Here is a 20,097-nt window from a genome sequence, read left to right on the forward strand (position 1 = left end):
CCTCAGCTTCAACTTGTGAAAATAACACATTACATTTAGAATCAACATGAATTTAGTTTTTAAATAAAAACAAAATATTTAAATATAAATGCTGTTACACATTTTCATGTCACTACTGATGTCTGAGTTAAGCTAAACTTATAACCATCGAAATATTAGGTAGTCTCAGTAACAAGAAAATGGAATGTTCAATCATTTAGCGTATTAAAATGAACATAATTAAGGTATCAGGTCATTCAAAGCAAAATCATTTTAATGTAAAGTCCAAGTCAGTTAAACATCCAAAATGTGTTTTCAAGCCTGACTTTGAATCAGCTCAGTAGAATGGTCCCTATATGCCTAGCCTCTCTTGCTGTATCTTTCCCACCTGGCTTCTTCCCAAGTGAGTAGTAGTGAAGTAGCTCCAACAAGAATGAGCTCACAGTGGAAAAGAAGACAGAGGTCAGAATGTATAATGTGCTCTAAAAATAGCAATTCAATAATTAGATTAATGTATACAGTCCTGCATATATTTCACTATGAATGGGTTGTGAAATTACAGTAAAGTATTTTGAACAGTCTTTAAAGGCCTTTGTGGCCTTAAATGAGTATCTACATGTATGGCTTAAGTCAGGGCACTCTTGGTGGGTTGCACTTATCACGCTAATGCTGTACAATGTGTGCCAATGAATTATTTAAGTGCTGCTATTAACCACGGAAATGTGCCTTGTTCTACTTCCTCTGTAGAAATGCGAGAGTGCTGCGTTGGTTGTGTTGTGACTTCGTACTTCGTATGTTCTTTTTCTGGATGGCTGTTTCACAAACAGCTGGGCTGTGAAAATATGTATGTTAGAAAAAAAAGAGTCAGTAAAACATTGAATGTGTGGGCATCGCTTGCTTCTCGTCATCTAACAGAAGCAGCAGGAAAATTATTGGACTCCTCCTAGTGTAAGAATGGTTTATAGTGTCCCTATTTGTTTTTATCTCTTTTTTGCTCGCTTACTTGCTCTCTCTCTCTCTCTCTCTCTCTCGCTCGTTCAGTCCCCCACCTTCTCTGTCTGCATGTATCGTTGTAAGACAGAAAGAGTTGGCGACAGCCACTTCCCAGCAGCCTTGGTCCCCAGAGCTCTCGTTAAGCTGGCCTTCAGAAAAGCCAGCGAAATTACAGTGGTAGAACAACACTCTCTTTGACATGGGCTTTTTCAGGGCATAGTTACACAATGGGAAAGAAAGGGAGGGTGAGAGAGGGAAGGAAAGAAAAGAGGGACACACACACACAACCTTTCATATATATATATATATAGAGAGAGAGAGAGAGAGAGAGAGAGAGATACATACACACGTATGTATATATTTAAAAATGAAGGGTTTCCTTCTAAAACTACTTTGGTTTTTCCCCCCTTCCTCATGAAATGGAGCAGGATTCACACATCCAAGAAAAATCACGTCTACATTATGATTAATTCTACCTTTTATAGAAATAAAAATGTGTTTTTCATCAAATGAGCAAACAAAAAGGAAGAACACAAGATGTGAGAATCTAGGTAGGAGGTACAAAGAAGACACTGAAACACTCCAAAAAAAAAGGCAGAGGAGATGTAGGAGAGGGTGCACCAAGAAACGCAGTGCAGGAGAGAGAAGAGAGGAGAAAAGGAGAGCAGATAGCATCGCGCAGTAACACCCAACTCATTAGACCTTTTGTAATATGCTGAAACAATCCCAGAGAGGGCCTGACAATTAACTCACCCATTATATCCAATTAATTAAAAAGAGATATCTTACAGGGACATCTCATTATGCTATTTCAGTCAACCTTATTTGTAAGTCATGGTTCACCATTACCCGCCAACACGGTGATAAAGGACAAAAAGGAGTTGAACAAAGCGAGTTGGAAGGTTCCACACCACTGAACGCACTTATCAAACGTATGCTTAAATGAGAGCAAAGTTAGCACAGCGAGCTTCTGGAGAAGGCCCGAGTCTCTTGCAGTAATGAGTTAGTTAAGTTTGTTAGCTTTTCCATAAAAGATAGACACACAATTCAGAAGTACAGCCTTATGTTAATAAAGTCTGTTCGCTTTTCCAAGGAAGTGCGATTTCATGTTTTAATGTATTTCAATAACCTTGTGAGCGAGTGTGTACTTTTGGTAACCTTGTCTGTCAGAGAAGATTGATGGCTGATATTAAAAGGCTCATGTCAACCTGAGGACATATGCAATTTGTTGGGTTTTACGTGATGTGATTTTTGCTGGAGTCTACAGAATTGCCATTCAGCAGCAGTCAAATACTACCAGCAGCCCTTGCCTTTTTGGCTAAAGTGAGCAAATATTAGTTAGTAATTACCCGTAGAAGGCTTTCTGAGGCAGTCCTGGCATTGGTATTCAAGTCACACACACAGGCACACACACACACACACACACACACACACACACACACACACACACACACACACACACACACATTTCCTTTCCTAACCAAAACTTTCAAAACAGCTTAAACTTTAAGCTTTGAAATAAACAAATGGGCATTATGCGCCCTTATTAGCTGCTTGAAAAAGCCATTAGGTGACAGAAAATTACATAAATGAAAACCTGTAACCAAATAATTTACCAGAAAACTAATGCCCATAATACTTTATTGGATAAAAAATAATGGCCATGCAGCAGAAATAGATGCCTGCTGCTCTTTTTACGACAAGGCACTGCATAAAAAACACCTATCAAAAAGTGTCAAGTTCAGTCAATGACAGTAAAATGCATGTTATGCAAAACGCATGCATAATTGAAAGCAGCGCTATACATCAAGAAGAGAACAGACATTTTTCTGTATGTCATAGTGAAGCTATAAATCAGGACTGGGCATAAATTAGAAAAATGCTCCAGCCAAACAATAACTGTATAGGGCCACCTGGAGAAAAATAAGGCTGGTCTGATGGTGCCATAAGCCGGAAATAGCATCCAGCATGGCCTGACAGTGACGCGTTATGTTCTGAGGGCCCCAGAGTGGGTCCACCAGCTGCTCGAGGTGTTTGCAGAAACTGCCTAGCTGGAAAGATGGAGCGACAGTTGAATGTATTTTGGGGGTGGCGTGTGTGTTCACTCATCCTGATTAGCTGGTACTGTCGTACATGATGGGAGAAACCTACCACAGGAAACTGCCTACTAGTAAGTCAAAATCAATATAAAAAAGTACACTGAAATGATTTTTAAAATATTTCTACAGGACCTGAGAGAATAAGATGAACAGGCACTGAAAGTAAGTGAAGATATACAGCAAAACAGCCAAGGTGGAAGTTGAGAAGAAGAGAAAAAGTAGAAAGGTTGAAGCAGGTTTAAATTATTGCTACATAAGAAATTATATGCATCATTACATGCTGTCATGTCTTAAATTTCTAGCCTTCAGCGACACACGAGAGAAGCATTGGTTTAAAACTACCAGCAAACCAAGGCTTAGAACAATAGTTGGTGTAAAATTTCCCGGTGTTTAAGTCTGTTGAGTCTAGCATCACACAAACTGGTATTGTGTATAAAATGTTGAAAGCATTCAAGCGGCGTGCTGCAAAAGGGGCGACAGAACAACTGCATTTTAAGAGCATACTGGTATTGCTGAGCTCAATCAACAGCTATAACTCTGAGGAAAGGCAGGTTTTTATATGTAGTCCTTGAAATATCTGCAAACTTCTAGTCCCTGAAAGCCATAATAACGTAGTTTCAGCTACACTGTATAGGACAGGGGTCGCAACCCAAACGTTGGAAAGAGCCATTTCGTCCTTTCAATGAAAATCAAACCACCCTGGGAGGAACAACAATATGTCCAATTTACAGTCAAGAGGGTAAAAATGTCCCAGTATGTGATAATGTGCTAGTATAGGCTAAAAATGTAATATAAACAAGAACACAGACTTACTATGCTCCACTTTAAGCCTTAGCTTAGCTATTGCTGCATTTCTCAAATCTCCAGCAGGAAAAGTTGAATAGCTTCTTGTAAAATGTCTCAACGTTTGACTTTTTATGAGGCTGACGTCAGCTTCTTGTTCAAATTTTTCCATTCCACCTTAAACGGTGCCCGAGGCGCAAGAATGTAACTGCTGCACCATTTAAGGTGGAACGGGACAATTAGAACAAGAGGATGGAGAACGAGAAGCTGACTTAAATAATGCAAGTCCATTCGTCTCTAAATTTTTGATGTTCATCTTTAATTTGTCTCTTTGCCTTTTTGCTAGCCACTAGCCAAGCAACACTGATGTCTGTATTGCCATGACCAGCAGTCTGTGCGCCAATCTTCAGGATTAGCTAAGGTGAATTAGCAGATATAGGCTACATTCACTACAGCGTTTAAGACCATTTATTGTTAAAACCGTGTTACTCTGGAGCCGCATGTTGCCGACCCCTGGCATAGGCGAAGATTCAGCATCTCCAACTCAAATATTAGCTAGATATTCAATTCAAACGTTAGTCAGTTATCTAACTTAAACATTCATCGGTTAGTTAGCTAGGTAACTCAAACACCAGCTAGCTAGCTAACTCAAACATCAGCTAATCAAAAATTTTGGACTTGATTCCAATTGAGAGGAATCAATAGAGTCAATTCCAAGAGTCGATTTCACACAATAATCTTGAGTATTATTTATGTCTGACTTTTACATTTGAAGCACTAATGCTAGCTAAATTAACTTAGCTGACTAACAGGGGGCCAAGTTGTACCTGATTCTTCTCTGTCAACTCCTTCGGGTGGGTAGATGTTTTGGCACCAACAATATTATTTAATTGTGAGCCAATTTTTCATTACAAAGTACAAATTTATAACTGTACTTTGTTCATCTAAAGTAAAATACAGTGGGACTACCAATGCGCGTGCTGCAGAAGAACTTATTTTTAGTACAGACTGTCTGGACCAAGGGTGTCCAATCTTATTCGCAAATGCTGCAGGTTTTCATTCAAAACATGCAGGAGCACACCTGATTCTACTTATTTACTCAATTGGTTTCAGCCTTCAGACAACTGAACCCGTAAGCTTCTCCTCTGTTGAAACAAAAATTTGCAACCACCCTGGCCCTTTATGGATAAGACTGGAGCCCCTGATCTTAGACAGTGACAGCAGAATATCTCAAACTCTGTGAGGGGTACTTAGGGCATGCAGGTGCAGGCAAACATGAATGTCACTGTGTGGAGTTTAGTCCAAAGCTTTAGAGTTGACTCTTGAAACCCAAATGCCTAGAATTGAGGAATTGATTCTGTTTGTGTCCAACTCCCAGCAATACTAGTTAGCTATTCTAGCTAAAGTTGTAGAAACTACAGCTAAGCAGTCCAGAGTATATGGTGCGTTTACTTGAAGTAAGCAAATCCAACTGCAAAGATTTTCATAATTAGTGAATATTGTCATGGGATATTATAGCCTGAAGCCAAATTTGTAATTGGCTACCTGGAGATGTCTGTTAGATTTCATTAAGCTAAAGTTTACTCCATCACGGACAACATTTTGACTGAGAAATATACTGAATAACCATATAATGAAAAGAAACTCAGTGATACACTGTATGGAGTAAGTTCCATAACTATTTCCCAGTTTTCCAACCCTGAGAACAAACTCAAAACTCACATGAAAAGCACTGAGCCTTTACTTAGGCCGACAGTGTGCTCATGGTCATGACTACATGATGAACTGACAATTTAGGCTAACTTTCCCCACACAGCCAGACTGGATGTCTTAAAAAGCACTGTCTGAATAAGCTGAGCTTCCTGGCAAATTGGTATTGATGTTATATGTTCTAATATTTGCTGTGGAGAGTGTCTTTGAGAACTTGTATGAATTTTGCTGAAATCATTTTACCATCTGATAATGGTAAAATGATGTGGAACTCTACTATTTTGACAGGAGCATCCAGAGGTCACTGAAAAGTCACTAATAGAGACTGTCATGGCCTCTATTATTACACTTATGGATGTACTGATATCGATACTGGTATCAGGTTGATACAGTGCACATTTACTAATATTCATAACAATTCACAGATACCAACATTTCGATACCCGCTGATACCATGTGACATAAGCTGAGTGTACACTGCCACACTAATAAACGACTTAGTGGCAGTGAAGGAGGCTTTGCTCTCACAGAGAAGTGGTAACAAACTCTGGAGATCGGACACAAAGTTGCTGGTCTCTTTAAACATTCCGCCTTGATATATTCCCAACAGAAATACACTGTGATTTTAGCCCGTTTTAAACACACACAAACACATATAACAACAGATAACAATAATAATGGATGGACACGTAGGCTAGCAAAAGGGGGAGTGGGGAAAAAAATTAAATAAAAAAATAAACATTTTCTACCAAGACTGTATACACCAATATTACTCTGTTGGACTGAATAGAATAGTGAGATAATAACAGAATAGTGATTTTTTTTTCCCCTACTGTGTACATCAGCTCCTGGCTTTTAGCTTCCATGCCCAATGAGTTTCTCAGCGCAGTACTCAGTGTATACTGTGTTATTTTGAATGAGACAGCTTTATTTGAAATTGTTCATACATGGAGCTGTCTGTGATACTGCGTTTCATGCAGCATGGATGGAGCATTTTCGTAAACTGCGAGTACATAAATCGTAGGCTTCGTCCAGTCTATTCAACTGTACAGTGTGAGTCAGCAAAGAACTAGATTTCTAAAGTCACAGTGTTTGTCTGGCTTTAGAGGACAGTCAACTACAACTCAACCAGTCAAACAAAAGAGAGAAACCTTTTAAGACAGAAAAAAAGGAAACCTACTTTACTTACAGCTGTACAGATGGGCTTTTCTGACATGGAACAAAACCCGCTCTTCTCCACTGCGACACTGCTTGATCCAAGGTAACTAATGTAGTTGACATAGCTAGTTAATGCATTTTATTTAAAATCAGCTAGATTTTAATAATTTCACTGTTATGGTAAATTGCACTCATTTACACTCACAAGTATTTAATTCTAAGTAGGTAATTCATTAATGTATCAGACTCGGTATCAGCAAGTACTATATCTATATATATATACTAAAAATCTATACTTTTACTCCTTTAAAAAAAATAGTATTGATGCATTCATACACTCAGGTTTTTTTTTGCTTAACAATTTTCTGAAATTAAGTTAAGTGTTTGGCATGTTTCCTTTTTGTCCTCATTTTTAAACTGTATTTATGTAGTAAATATTTAGGAGGGGGCTGTCAGACAAAGAATATGTCTCTCTCTCTCTCTCCTTCACTCTCACTCTCTCTCCGCGGCTTTGTTGAGTGTGTCACAAGCTATACGATGCGGGCCACATGACAGCTCTGACACAGAGATTCGCCATGAAAAGCCAGCAGGAGACCAATATCATCGGGACTGCGTGTGTGTGGTGTGCGCGCGATTTAAAACACCCCTTTTTATTTCATTTCTTTGCCTAAGAATTTCATGTTTGATAGAGCTGTTTCTTTCCTTGTTACCACATGCTGACTCGCTTTGAAGTTGACAACAAAGCGGCCTTGGTTTGGAGGCGCACTGGAGGAGGAACTTAAAGAGTTTGCCATTAAAAGAGCTGATAACTGGTGCATGAAGCGCTGTCATTGCATTCTAAAGGATTTTCCATACTGCATTCAGTGTTATTATGGTCAAACAAGAGCCACCGGTCACATCATTAGGAAAATAGGCCCTGACAAAGGTTCTTTTTTGTTTTTTTTTGTTTTTTTTTCCCCAAATACAAACTGTCTCTTATTAGATCCAATAGACTCAGGAGCATTCAGAATTCAACATTTATGGAAAGCTGCCTTGTGTCACTTCATTTTTTAGGGGCAATTTATCACTGGCCTACATTATGAACTTGATCCAGCGTCTTTGATTAACCGGAATTTGACTTTGACTGCTGGTTCACAACCAAAAGTTGTTTAGGACAATGAATAAATAAATAAAAAAGGGGTAAAAAACAAACAAACAAACAAAAAAACATCATTTTCTTCAACATATGTCATCACCTTTTATTCAGTGGTAGGGAGGCAGATTTTTTTTTACCATCCAATTCTAGAAAAAATCTATACTTAGCACAAAACTTTTACATTATGTGTGGGTTCTATAAACTTCACACACTCACACATCTCAATTACTAAAGTTATTTTTTAAGGGCCCACACAATTAAAAGAGTTTAATGTGGTATGTAAAAAATAAATAAATAAATAAATAAATAAATAAATAAAAACAACACTTCACACCTCAGTCCACACTTAGAAACTAAGCTGGAAAACAGCCTTTTATGGAACTGTTATTGTGATATTATGGAAACCAGCACATTTACATATAGCTACCTATTCAGGCTACAGTAGATTAGCTCTGCTCATTCACACTGAAGTTATAAGCAGTGTTTGAGCCTGGACTGCTTTTGGAACTAGACAATACAGGACAACCAATCAGAACAGATGTAATTTACATATACCTGTCTCAGTAACAAAGTAACAAAAACAGTCTGTCTAATCCTGAGGGATAAAGAGAGGTTTGAAAATGGTCATGTAAAAATGAATTAGGACTGTTTTACATAAAACCCACACAAATATTAAAAGTGGACTTCAGGGGGAAAGAAAATTAAATGCAAGAAAAAACTTACATAGGCATTTTGAAGAACCATTCATTGAAGGGGAATTCCACAGATTTTTAAAAATGTCTGCATAAATAAATGATTACGGTGTAAACAAAGGTAAAGGCCTTTATGATATATAACATAACACAGCTAACTACACTTCACCTGAGCTGTGAATATACTGCAACTGCCTGTGTCTGTTGGCCGGTCACAATCATGAAATTTTAGTTGAGAATAGGGCTGCAACAAACGACTAATGTGATAGTCGAATAATCGATCGATTACCGAAACGAATAATCGATTATTTGGGTTATGAATCACTACATTACCAAATAAATTTTATTTAGCTAGCAGCTTTTAAATTTAGCTTGAGGCTGTTTTATGCATTTGCTAACTAACAATGAAGACAATAAAGATGAATACCATTCAAGAATTCACTGTTTTAATGAACTTTCCTGTTAATACAAAAGATAAAAAAATAAAACTCCAAAATTTATAACCAAGGATGTGCAAAGTAGCAGCAGTAAAATAAAACTGAATCCGTTTTCCTTTAATCCAGTAAATAAAAAAATAATTTAAATTAAATGTTAAATACACCGAGAGCTTTGTGCATTCTGCTGTCTGCCTACACTCTGCTTAAAGGTCTTTATTGAAAGCAGAGGGAAGTCAGCATCTCTCCGTGCTCCTGTGAGGGTCTCGCTCTCCTTAGAGAGCGGATACTCCCCCTGACCCCCTCTGTTGGAGACGATGGGAAAGTGGGGAATGTTTGTGGCAAACTTTTTCTCTATAAACAGTTAAATTTGAACAATTTTGTGTAAACACTCCATTTCAACGGTAACCCTTTGTCCAGGTTCACCGAGAACTACGTCCTTAAACTGTTAGCGAGTGGAGCCAAACGTTCGCGGACAATCTCCAGTGCACTGGCGGCCTCGGCGTTAAGACCACGATGCAGTGTTTAAAAGTGTATGCGTTATCTGGAAAGTGAACAGGGTCGCTGTGAATAATAGTTACTTATTTCTCTGTTCCAACCCCAATAACGATTACAGAGAACCTGCATTTCGAAATAAATGTTACAGCTCAGCTCACAACATGAAGTAGGATGGAATTTAACACTAACATTAGCTACTAGCTCGCCAGCACAACTATCGGCACGTCCCAAACTACACACTTCTGTACTTCACACACTACACTAATGAGTGCACTTCTAATGGAATATGCGCTATTTTTCCACACTATTTAGTGTGCTAATATGCGATTTGTGACGCGGCGTATTTTACCGAGATGAATCTTCTTCACCCAGTGAGCCGACAAGTTTCCTCTTGAGAGGCTCCAACATGGAGGACGAGCTCCCACGCCAGCTGAGGTCGGCTTTACAAATAGCACAGCTGACCACCTTTTTTCTAAGTTTAGCTCCCACACTTGTGAGGATTTTGTTCTTGAGGCTGCCATTGTGCTGTTGTTAAGTCTCCAGTCAGCGGTAGTGTCAAAACGTTCCTAGTGAGTGCTAGAAAGACGTGTAATGACGTCACCAACTAATCGACTATTAAATTAGTTACCAACTACTTTGGTCGTCAATTTTAGTCGACTAAGTCGAATAATCATTGCACCCCTAGAACTGAGAACTGCCATATAAACAAATGTGATTAACAATTGTAATTTTCGCTGACATTGTTGTACTCTTAAAATACAAGCATAAAGTAGCCAAAATAGCTGATCTTGATTTTTAGCTATGGATTGCCAGGAGTGGCATTACATCTGGCATAAAGCTAACACCGCATTCCACCATTAGAACATCATACCAACAGTTAAACATGGTGGTGGTAGTGTGATGGTCTGGAGCTGCTTCGCTTCTGCAAGACCTGGACAACTTGTAATAATTGATGGAACCAAGAGTTGCACAACCAGTTATTATGTTCTGGGGGCCAATTACTTTTTCACATGGGTGATGTAGGTTTTGAATAAATCGTTATCTTCAATAATTTGAATGATCATTTACAAGCTGCATCTTGTGTTTATCCGTGTTGTCTTTATCTTGTATTAAAATTAGTTAGATGGCCAGCCATTTAAATGAGACAAATTATCAATGATAGAAGAAATCGGGTGAGGGGCACATACTTTATCACAGCACTGTACTTATGTCTGGTGATTATGTATCAGGCTAGTCTTGCTTCAACACCGTGCACACATTTTTTTTTTTTTGTTTTCACTACTTCACAAAATAGAGCTCATGCAGAGTTTGGCAAAAGGGACGTTCCAAATCATGACAGAATCTTAAAAACTACTTTTTAACGTGACCCCATGTAATCAAATCTTGGTTTTCTAAAGAACCTTTCAATAGATGGTCCTTTAAAGAACCACTTTTACAGTTGTGATGTGAAAGGGTATAGAACCTTTTCAAAGCCTAAAAAACCTCTATATAATGTAAAGGTTCTATATCACAGGTGCCCAACTCTGGTCCTGGTGATCTTCTGACAACACTATCACACTCAGAGAAAACTCTCAATGTTTGCTCCATATGATTCATTTTTATGATAATCAGGTCTTGAACATATTGATAAGACACTAAGCACTTTATTTCATGAAACTTATAATTTAGTTGCCATTAGTAAACGAAAAACTAGTTAAATATTCTGCACTACACAGGCTTCTTCTGGTAGGTATGGGCTTGAAATGATGGCCTAATCTGAGGCTAAACAAATGCACATGCTTTTAAAACAATCTTCTTAAGCATTTGTACTGCAAAATGGACAACATGAGTGGAACTGTGTTTAATATTTGTAACTTTGCTGTGGTTGGTGAAAATTTCAGGTATGTAGGTCTGCTGAACAGCTCCACAGCACAGATACTGTGTATGAATGACATGCTGCTGCATCACTCAAGCCATGCAAAAGTAGATAGTGTGGAAAAGGATTGTCTGGCTCGAGGGATGTTCCATTTTGTATTGGAGCAGTGAGAGAGCAGAGTGAGAGAGAAAAGCTCCACACCACTTATATATTCTGCTGGCCACCCCTGTTCTATACCAGGAGTGTCAAACTGGGTTCCTTTTTGCACCACAGTTCTACAGATACTAGCTTCTTCCCTGTTAACACTGATTCAACTCACAAACGCCTTTTACACAAAGGCCAATTACTTGATCAGGAGAATCATAATGACAGGACAGTAAAGCCTGCAGTCATATGGCCCTGAAAGAACAAAGTTTGACACTTCTGTTCCATGCCATTGAACGTTTTTCCCAAGAACCACTTAGGATGTAACTAGCAGGCTAACACCTAAATGCTTATAGAACGCGGTTCTTATATGGTATGCACTTTAGGCTTTAACAAAATAACGTCTTGGTCCCTAAAAAAAACAAATGTGCTCTGCAAACTGAAACATTATTTTGAATTAGATTTACTGAAATATGGCATTTTACCCACAAAAAGGGGCTAGTAAAAATTTGATGAAGGAAGTAAGAGCTCCTCCTTCTGAATGTCTACAGGCATAATCAATCAATTTCCTATAGCACTTTTCCAGCTCTTCAAGAATTAATAAACCAAATAACGTTTAGTGTTGGACGGAGGAACTATTAACTATGTCTACATACATACAACAAATACATGCAAATTATTATTTGTCCCAATGTGAACTGTTCACTATGATATATAAATTGACTTTAAAAACTGACTTTATACAATGTATAGTTTCGTTGTAAAATCGGTTTGGTTGAGCCACATTCGAAACTGTTGTAAAACACTCTAGATTCGCACATCTGTGAGTCAAGGCTGTGTCACTTCAATGCTTTCAAACGTCCATGTTTTAGTCAGATATACCTAAAATGGCATCAAACCCAGGATGAATCTCAAATGGCTCCCTCCTTCCTATATAGTGCACCATTTAGGTAAAAAAAAATTCTCTTTTCTACACCCAAATAGTTCAGTATGGAATTGTATGTGGCCTAATCTCAAATGCCTGCGGTAGCCAGTATTTTAATTCCTATGTAGTGCACAATGTAAGGAGTAGGGAACCATCTGAGATCAACCCCGGTGTGGGAAAAGAGACATAGAACACCATTAGCCTACGGTTAAATAAGACTGGAAATCATACAGAGGCGCCAATGGAAATTAGCATTGCTGTCGCAGTGTTAATTTGGTGAGAAAAACAACTTAAAAGGTTTTTGAATTAAATAGTGCTATATTATGATATGATCATTATTATTTGAAATAAAGTTAAAGTCCATAAAATCACTGCAGTATACAATGATTGAATGGCAACCATGAACGGTTCTAGGCGGAAGGCCGTATGTTACAATGATCTTATCAGGGGTAAGGGAGTTTTATTGTGCTCCGCGCTTCACTTACCTTTGTCAGTGATAAAGTCACTGTATTGCATCACCTCTCTTGGTATATTGTCTTAACAGAAAGGCCAATATGGTCAGTTTGACTTTTGTAATACTGAGATGTGATCATTTTCACAAAACAAAACTCCAATATCTATTGTTCCTTGACTTTTACTAAATTAGTGCATATTCTAGTACAACATGTTTATACAATCAATACTAAAAAGCACAAAAAGGTCATAATGCCATTGGTGGTCATTTTGACTGTTTACACTGCACTTTGTCTCAAGGAGCCAGCTCTTTAATCCCAGTATTCCAACGAGTCAGACGCTACACAGCTATTTAATAACCCATTCAACTTATCTGATTTCCCTAAAAACATCGGAAAAGAACTGTCAAAGTGCAATAGAGAATACGATACCATAGACTTATCAGATTTCTCTAAAATTTGTCTTGCATCACAGCGGCAAATGTGTTTTTGACAGAGAGATATCACTTACTACTACTAACTATACCCTAAGATCTTTTTTTTCATTAACAGCTAAAATGCACTGCTCTGTACTAATAAAATAAACCTTGCTTGAAATGTGAACACATCTTTCCAAACTGTAAAAATATCATTTTTATCGTGGTCAGTTTCGCCTCTGCAGCGCCCCTCTGGTTCAACTCTGCTATAGGCGTGGATGACGTGTCTTCGTACCAAAGTACGATGACACATAAAAGTATGCAAATCAGTCAACCAACGTTACTGCACCCTGATGACGCCCGAGTGTTGCTTGCCATTGATTTTTCTTCAGTGAGTGCGCGCCTAAGGTTTCTATTTATGAAGGGGAACATGTATTTGAGGGGGAGCTGACTCTGATGTCACACCGGTAAGTGCCATGCTAGCAGAACACGAGAATTTTGGCCACTGCAGCAAACCCTGGATGACCGGTGATGCAGTTTGCGACCTTGATGTCAAACTGAATGAAACTTAGACAATGTTCAAAGAAATTCTATCACTTTATTAATTCGGAATTCAGTACATCTAAGAAATCAGGACGTGAGTTTTATCAAATATGGACCTGCTGAACAGATAAGAAGAAGCTACAATAGCTGTCGCGGTTTTAGAGAATGTTCTACCATTTGGATGCCTCTGCCGCTCATTGTTAATCATTTTCTGGCACTACATTAACTCTTTGGCAGCTTGAGTCAGTGGCTCATACTGTTAAGGCTCAAGACGCACTGCCTGATCATAAACACCTTCCCTCATCGCAGATGGAGATGGTAGTAGAGAAAAGTCATAAAAAAAAAGTCAGAAAAGTCACTCATAAGTTGCAAAAGTGCTGTTTGATTCTGTCTCATATTTTCTGGTAGCTAACGTCAACTATAAAAACACAGCAGCCCGGCCCAGCCCAACCAGTTTCCCCTCGCAGCCCCACCTCCAAACCCAAACATCACTGCAGTGCCCCTTCCCAGCGTGCCCTTCCCATTTTTTTGAGCATTTTTCAAAATTGAGCCAGGGCTGGAGTTAGCTGAAAAGAGCAGGGTGTAATTACTCTTTAAGGCATTTGTATAGCCTCTGTCTAGTACCAGTACTGATGTTTGCAGGTTAATTAATAAATGATTTTCAAAACTCTCCATTTAAATTGGTCATCCAGACATTTATGAAATATCCCAACAACAGAAAAATACTTATTTTATTCTCTATTCTTAATAAGTAAACTTCAAAATGCTGAAATTGAACTCTATGGCCTTTAGTTGTTAAGAAACTCTTAAATGTCGAGTAGTTATGGAGTTCCAGCCTTTTTAGTTTTAATAAACTTTTAAACTCCTTATGGATTAATCACGATTGCACTTCTGGAAAATAAATGTGTAGATAACCTAAAACTTGGTGTATTCACATGTATTCACTGCACTTTTAAAAATAATGTTAATGGTAGCTTTGAAGTGTCTGCCACTCAGCCTGGGGAAAAAAAAAAATAAAAAAATAGGGAAGCTAGACAGATCATTCAAAATGACAAAAGGAAGAGGATATCTCAGTCTGAGAAAGCAAGTAAAAGGACAGCTATCTTACTTGTCAGTCAATTTAAATCAACAATTACATCAATCTTCCTCTCAAGAAATGAATGATGAAATGCAGTGGAAGCCACATCAAGTCACCTTCCCACTGAATGCAGGAATAAGCCTGGGCTGTGGGGGGGCTGTGGGGGGCTTTGAATGAATCTCCAGATCCTGTTTCTAATCACAGTGAAGATGGTGCTTTAACCACTGCAAGTGAACACGCTGATGGAGCGAGCGGCACTTAGACAGCGAGAGGGGAGCGAACAGAAGAATGACTGAAAAGAATGACCAAATGAAACGGCGTACATCAGCAGCAGTCGCCGTGGAAACAGGAAAAACACGGCTCACCGCCTCATGCACTTGCACACCCAAACACACAAACATGGTCATATGAAATGTGTGTGTCCCTGCACACTCTAATGGTAATGATGATGTGCAGGAGAGTGTGTGTGTGTATGACTCAGTGCTGGTGTGTGTGGAGATTCAGGTGTGCCGGCAAGACAAGATTAAAGCACACCCACTGCCATCAAACACTCGTAGAGCAAAAACCTCTGAAAAAAAAAACCCTGAAAGCTTTAGAGTGGCAGAGTGCACACACACAAAGCACAGATGCCCACACATATACGCTTACAGCAACACACACCACAGCCTTGAGCCACTACGTTAAAGACAAAGCCGTGAAGCTGGTGAAGAAACAGAAGTCCTTGATGACAGTTGCTCATGAAGCATGAATAACAGCTTTAAACGTGTTTCAACCAGAACTAAGCCTGAGCGTTACTGTTTCATTTCAAAAGACTTTCCTTCTTATAACCTTGTCTTTATACAATAGCAGTCAAGAACAATGGCATGTTTTGCGGTGATCACTATCATACACCAAAAGATGCAAACACAGCGTCACTATCGTAACTAAACTCGTGTTACAAAACTATAACTTTGTAGGAGAAGCACAGAAACATTTTAGTTTAGTTTCATTTACATTAATGCTGTGAGATTACTGTTCAAAAAGTTTGGAATCAGTTGTTATTAAGAAATGTTACTGAGTAATAACTTGGTGTATATTGAAAGGTTATAAACTAGACCCCAAAACGAAGCTTTATTCACAATTTACAGTACTTTAAGAACAATGGGAATTTATGACATGGTAAAACATAGTAGTAACCCTAAAGGGAAGTATTCATAATGCTACATGGCACCTACCTACACAGAGTTCTATGCAATAAGCCCCTTGTTTGTTTTGTTGACAAGTCAATGTAAGTACATATTGTCTACAGAGTTTGAATAAAACATACACTATTGGAAAAAACGTAATATGTGGCCTTTGTAAAAGTTGTAGCATGTTTTATATATTTTTTTTTAATTATTTAACTGACTGATTGACTGAACCTCCAACAGCTCGGTGAACCTCCAACAGCTCAAAGTGTTCGCTGTTGGTTCCACAACACTGGATAATCTCCGAAATTGCATTAAAAGAGCCGTGAGTACAGTGACACCCGACATGCTGAATTGAGTATGGGATGAATTTGACTATGGCTTTGATGTTGTCTGTACAGCTGGAGGAGGTTCATACTGAGCACTTGTAAAATTACATAATAAACTTCATGCTCACTTAAACCACTTACAATTTACTGCACTGTTCTGTAATGATTTACAAGTGCAATAAATCATTTTGAAATCGGATCAATCTTTTTGAATCACGCTGTATGTTGAAATAAAAATATCTGCAGGAGAAAATTCCATATTAAAGTTTTTTTTGTTGTTGTAACTTATTTTCTCCTAGAAAAACAGGAATTTTGACCAGAGGTGTTCATGACATACACTACATTAACACATACCGTTCAGTTCTGCTGTTAGCTATTTTGCGCAATAAAAATAATTTGAATTTATTTAAGTTGTTAAATGTGGAATCAATTTTTTTTAGTGACAAAGAACACAGCTTTTACCAAAACAAAACATTTAAAAATTGCAACTATATAAATATCAGGACTTAAGCTAATTTAAAATTGGGCTGTACAAACTTATTGATATCAGTACTAAGTATCGGCCAAAACTCAAGGATCAAGTATCGGTATTGGAAGGGAAAAAGTAGTACAATTATTAGTATCAGATTCTTATTTAGTACTGAAACAAAACTGCTTTTATATTAATGAAAAGTTATTCCAAAATATTAAACATTTGCAATGAAAAACAGCATGTGTGACATTTGTAAAAAAAAATTAAATATGCATGGTATGGCATTGCTTGATGCCCTGTAGTTGAAATAAAGGGGTCACTAAAATGTAAATAATGCATAGTTTGTTTGTTTTGTTTTGTTTTTTTAATGTAAAAGGTTGTACAAAATAAAACAGAGAAAGGAATTAAAAAAGGGTGGAATTGTTAATATTCTGTTGCAAGGGCTCATTTATTTTAGTAATTTCTATTACATCTTGTTTTCTTAGGATATCCAGTGTTTTTCAACCTAATGGTTATCTGTTTCTCTGGATTGGATATAAACTGTACGGTGCTTTGGCACAGACACTCATTTTTACACATTTTCTTGTATTTAGAAAAAGAATAGAACACTCACTCAGCAGACACTGAAGCAACTGCCCATTGGCTTTCTTTCATCAATGGGTTTTTAGAGGAAAAAACATGAAATAAATCTGTTTAGAGTCAAGAGGTTTTCTGTCAAAAAGAGCAACATTATCAGAAAAATAACAGAAAACCTATTAACTTCTAAAAGAAGGCAATGGGCAGGTGCTGAAACAACAGCTTTAAGGGAACAGAAAGGACAGATCCCTTCAAACACATTAAAAATGGCTAAACATCAGTGTGTGATATTTGCGTGTTTGAGCTATTCTTTTTTTTAACTGCCATTGTAGAAACTCTCTCTTTCCCTCTGTTAATAGTCAGATCCCCTGCAGAAACACAAACCAAACCAGCACCACACAGAATAACACAAAAAAAATAAAAACTGCTTGATCACAAAGAGACAATCTGAAAGAGACAAGCGCCATGGCGCGAGCCAATTACATTTATCACATGCGACTGCATGCCGCAGAGATGAGGCCAAAATTATGTAAATAAAATGCAGATTTAAAACATACCAATCAAAAACGATAACCACGTGAATTATTGTCCTGGACCCTAATAGATAGTTTCCTCGGCCCTGTATGCTGTCGTGTTGCATTTATCTAAAGAGGCGCAGGTTTAATTGCACTTGCTGCTCGCGGGCGTTGGCGGCTATATAAATAAGAACATGCGCAGGACCTAATGGAAATGCCATATCACATGAATAATTATGAATGCAAAAGAAGGCCTTACCAGTGATGAGGTCGCCCAAGCACCGCTGGGCTAAATTTCAGAACGCTGCTATATTAGATCTGGTCTGCCCTACGTACAGTTTATGGAACTGAAAGTGATAGATCTTTGCCTAAATCCTCCCATTGGCCTCGCAAAGAGTCATAAGTAGACAGGCCTACAGGCCATAATCATATCCGTTTGTGGGATTAGATGCTACCATGGAAAGATCTGTTCACAACAGGTCAAACCACAATGTCTCAAACACAACGTTGTAATACTCTACATACATACACGGATGCCCCAATTTAGTATCAAAACTACAAACACTACATTGCCCATGACATTACACTATTACTTTTCCATTAAGTAAGCAATAATCCCTGCAAAAAAAGTTTAGATAAATTAAAACTGCTATTTGCTGATAGTTTGGGTCTCTTTAGCAACTCTCAGGCCCATTTTCATCAAAGATTGCATCTACACTGAACATTCAAAAACAAGAACTGACTGAAATGGATTTTTGGTCATTTACACCACCCAAAAGAATCTAATTTTACTAATTACCTTTCTTGCTACTTAGCTTAACTTACCAGCCAACATGAAAAATGTTGGCTAATAAGCTGCATTACTTGTTATCTACGTTAAATATTGTAGCTCAGCTAAACTTAAAACACCAAACTTGGTTTGTCTGATTGACTAGCTGCCTAACTGAATAAGTTATTAAGATACTTATCGGGGTGCTAATTAACTGGACATTAAATGTTAGCATAAATACAAATAACATTAATGCAGGAAGTATTGATTTTATGTTTGTCAATGTGGGAACCAATGCATTAGCCTTTCTTACTACAGTTAAAGCTGCATTATGTACCATTTCACAGGAGATTTTCGGATAACACAGGCTCAAAAAGATCCAGCTCAATGTTTAAGCCTCAAATGCAAAATGAACATTATGCTAATGAAGACCGTATACAACAGTAGATCAGTAATTTACTTGCATCCTTGAAAAGCATGTTGTTCACCAAGTTATAAGTGAATTCTCTTTGAAAATGCCCAGTTCCAGTTTTATGGTACTATATAAAGTGAAAAAGCCCAATATGTCTTTCTTGGTTTGAAGAACAGGTTTTGTCCAAATGATTTGAGTTGTTGTTTTACCCCATGTTGAAAAACCTTTGGCTGCGAATGTGTTTTAAACACCTGAGTGGTTTGCAGTGCGGGTTACATCAAGGTTCCCAGTGCAGTACTTTTATTAGTTGTTTTTGTGTAAGATCTAAACAGCTTTCTGTTTAATGTGTCAGATTAGTCAATTAAAAACAAAGAAAACATGTTTGTTTGTACAAAAACATTTTGAAATTGTAGATGTCGGCTACTGTCTGATGGACAATGGAGATTTAATCAGGGTCCAGTCACTCACCCATACGGTTACTGTTGCAAATTGTACTATGGCCTTAAGACGCTCTTCACACACAGATGAGGCTCATGCGCATGATCGCAGTGTGATTGAAGTCAGTGTAGCAGCGGCGCACGTGTTCATTCTGTGACTGAGTGGGCGCTTCATCTCGGTGATGACCACTGCAGCCTCAGCTCATGGCTAGACCACAATCTTGAGGGGAAATCTGGAGATTTCTGTGTAGAGAGAGCAAGAGCGAGAGCGAGAGTGAGAGAGAGAGAGAGAGAGAGAGAGAGAGAGAGACAGAAAACCCATCATAAACTCATCGCCATTGTCCACTGGAACGCAAGCGGACACTCTTCAGCCCTGCTGTCTTATTCTTTTAATGACCGCACCCAGACCTATTTCTGGCAATTTTGCGCCCAGTTTGTTCCCACAGTACACACACGCGTACATACAAAAGGGGAGGACATCTGAGACTGTATAGTTCTGAATGACTCATTGCATTAGGAAATCTCTT

Source organism: Colossoma macropomum, unplaced genomic scaffold (genome assembly GCF_904425465.1).
Source record: "Colossoma macropomum unplaced genomic scaffold, Colossoma_macropomum, whole genome shotgun sequence".
Lineage (NCBI taxonomy): Eukaryota > Metazoa > Chordata > Actinopteri > Characiformes > Serrasalmidae > Colossoma > Colossoma macropomum.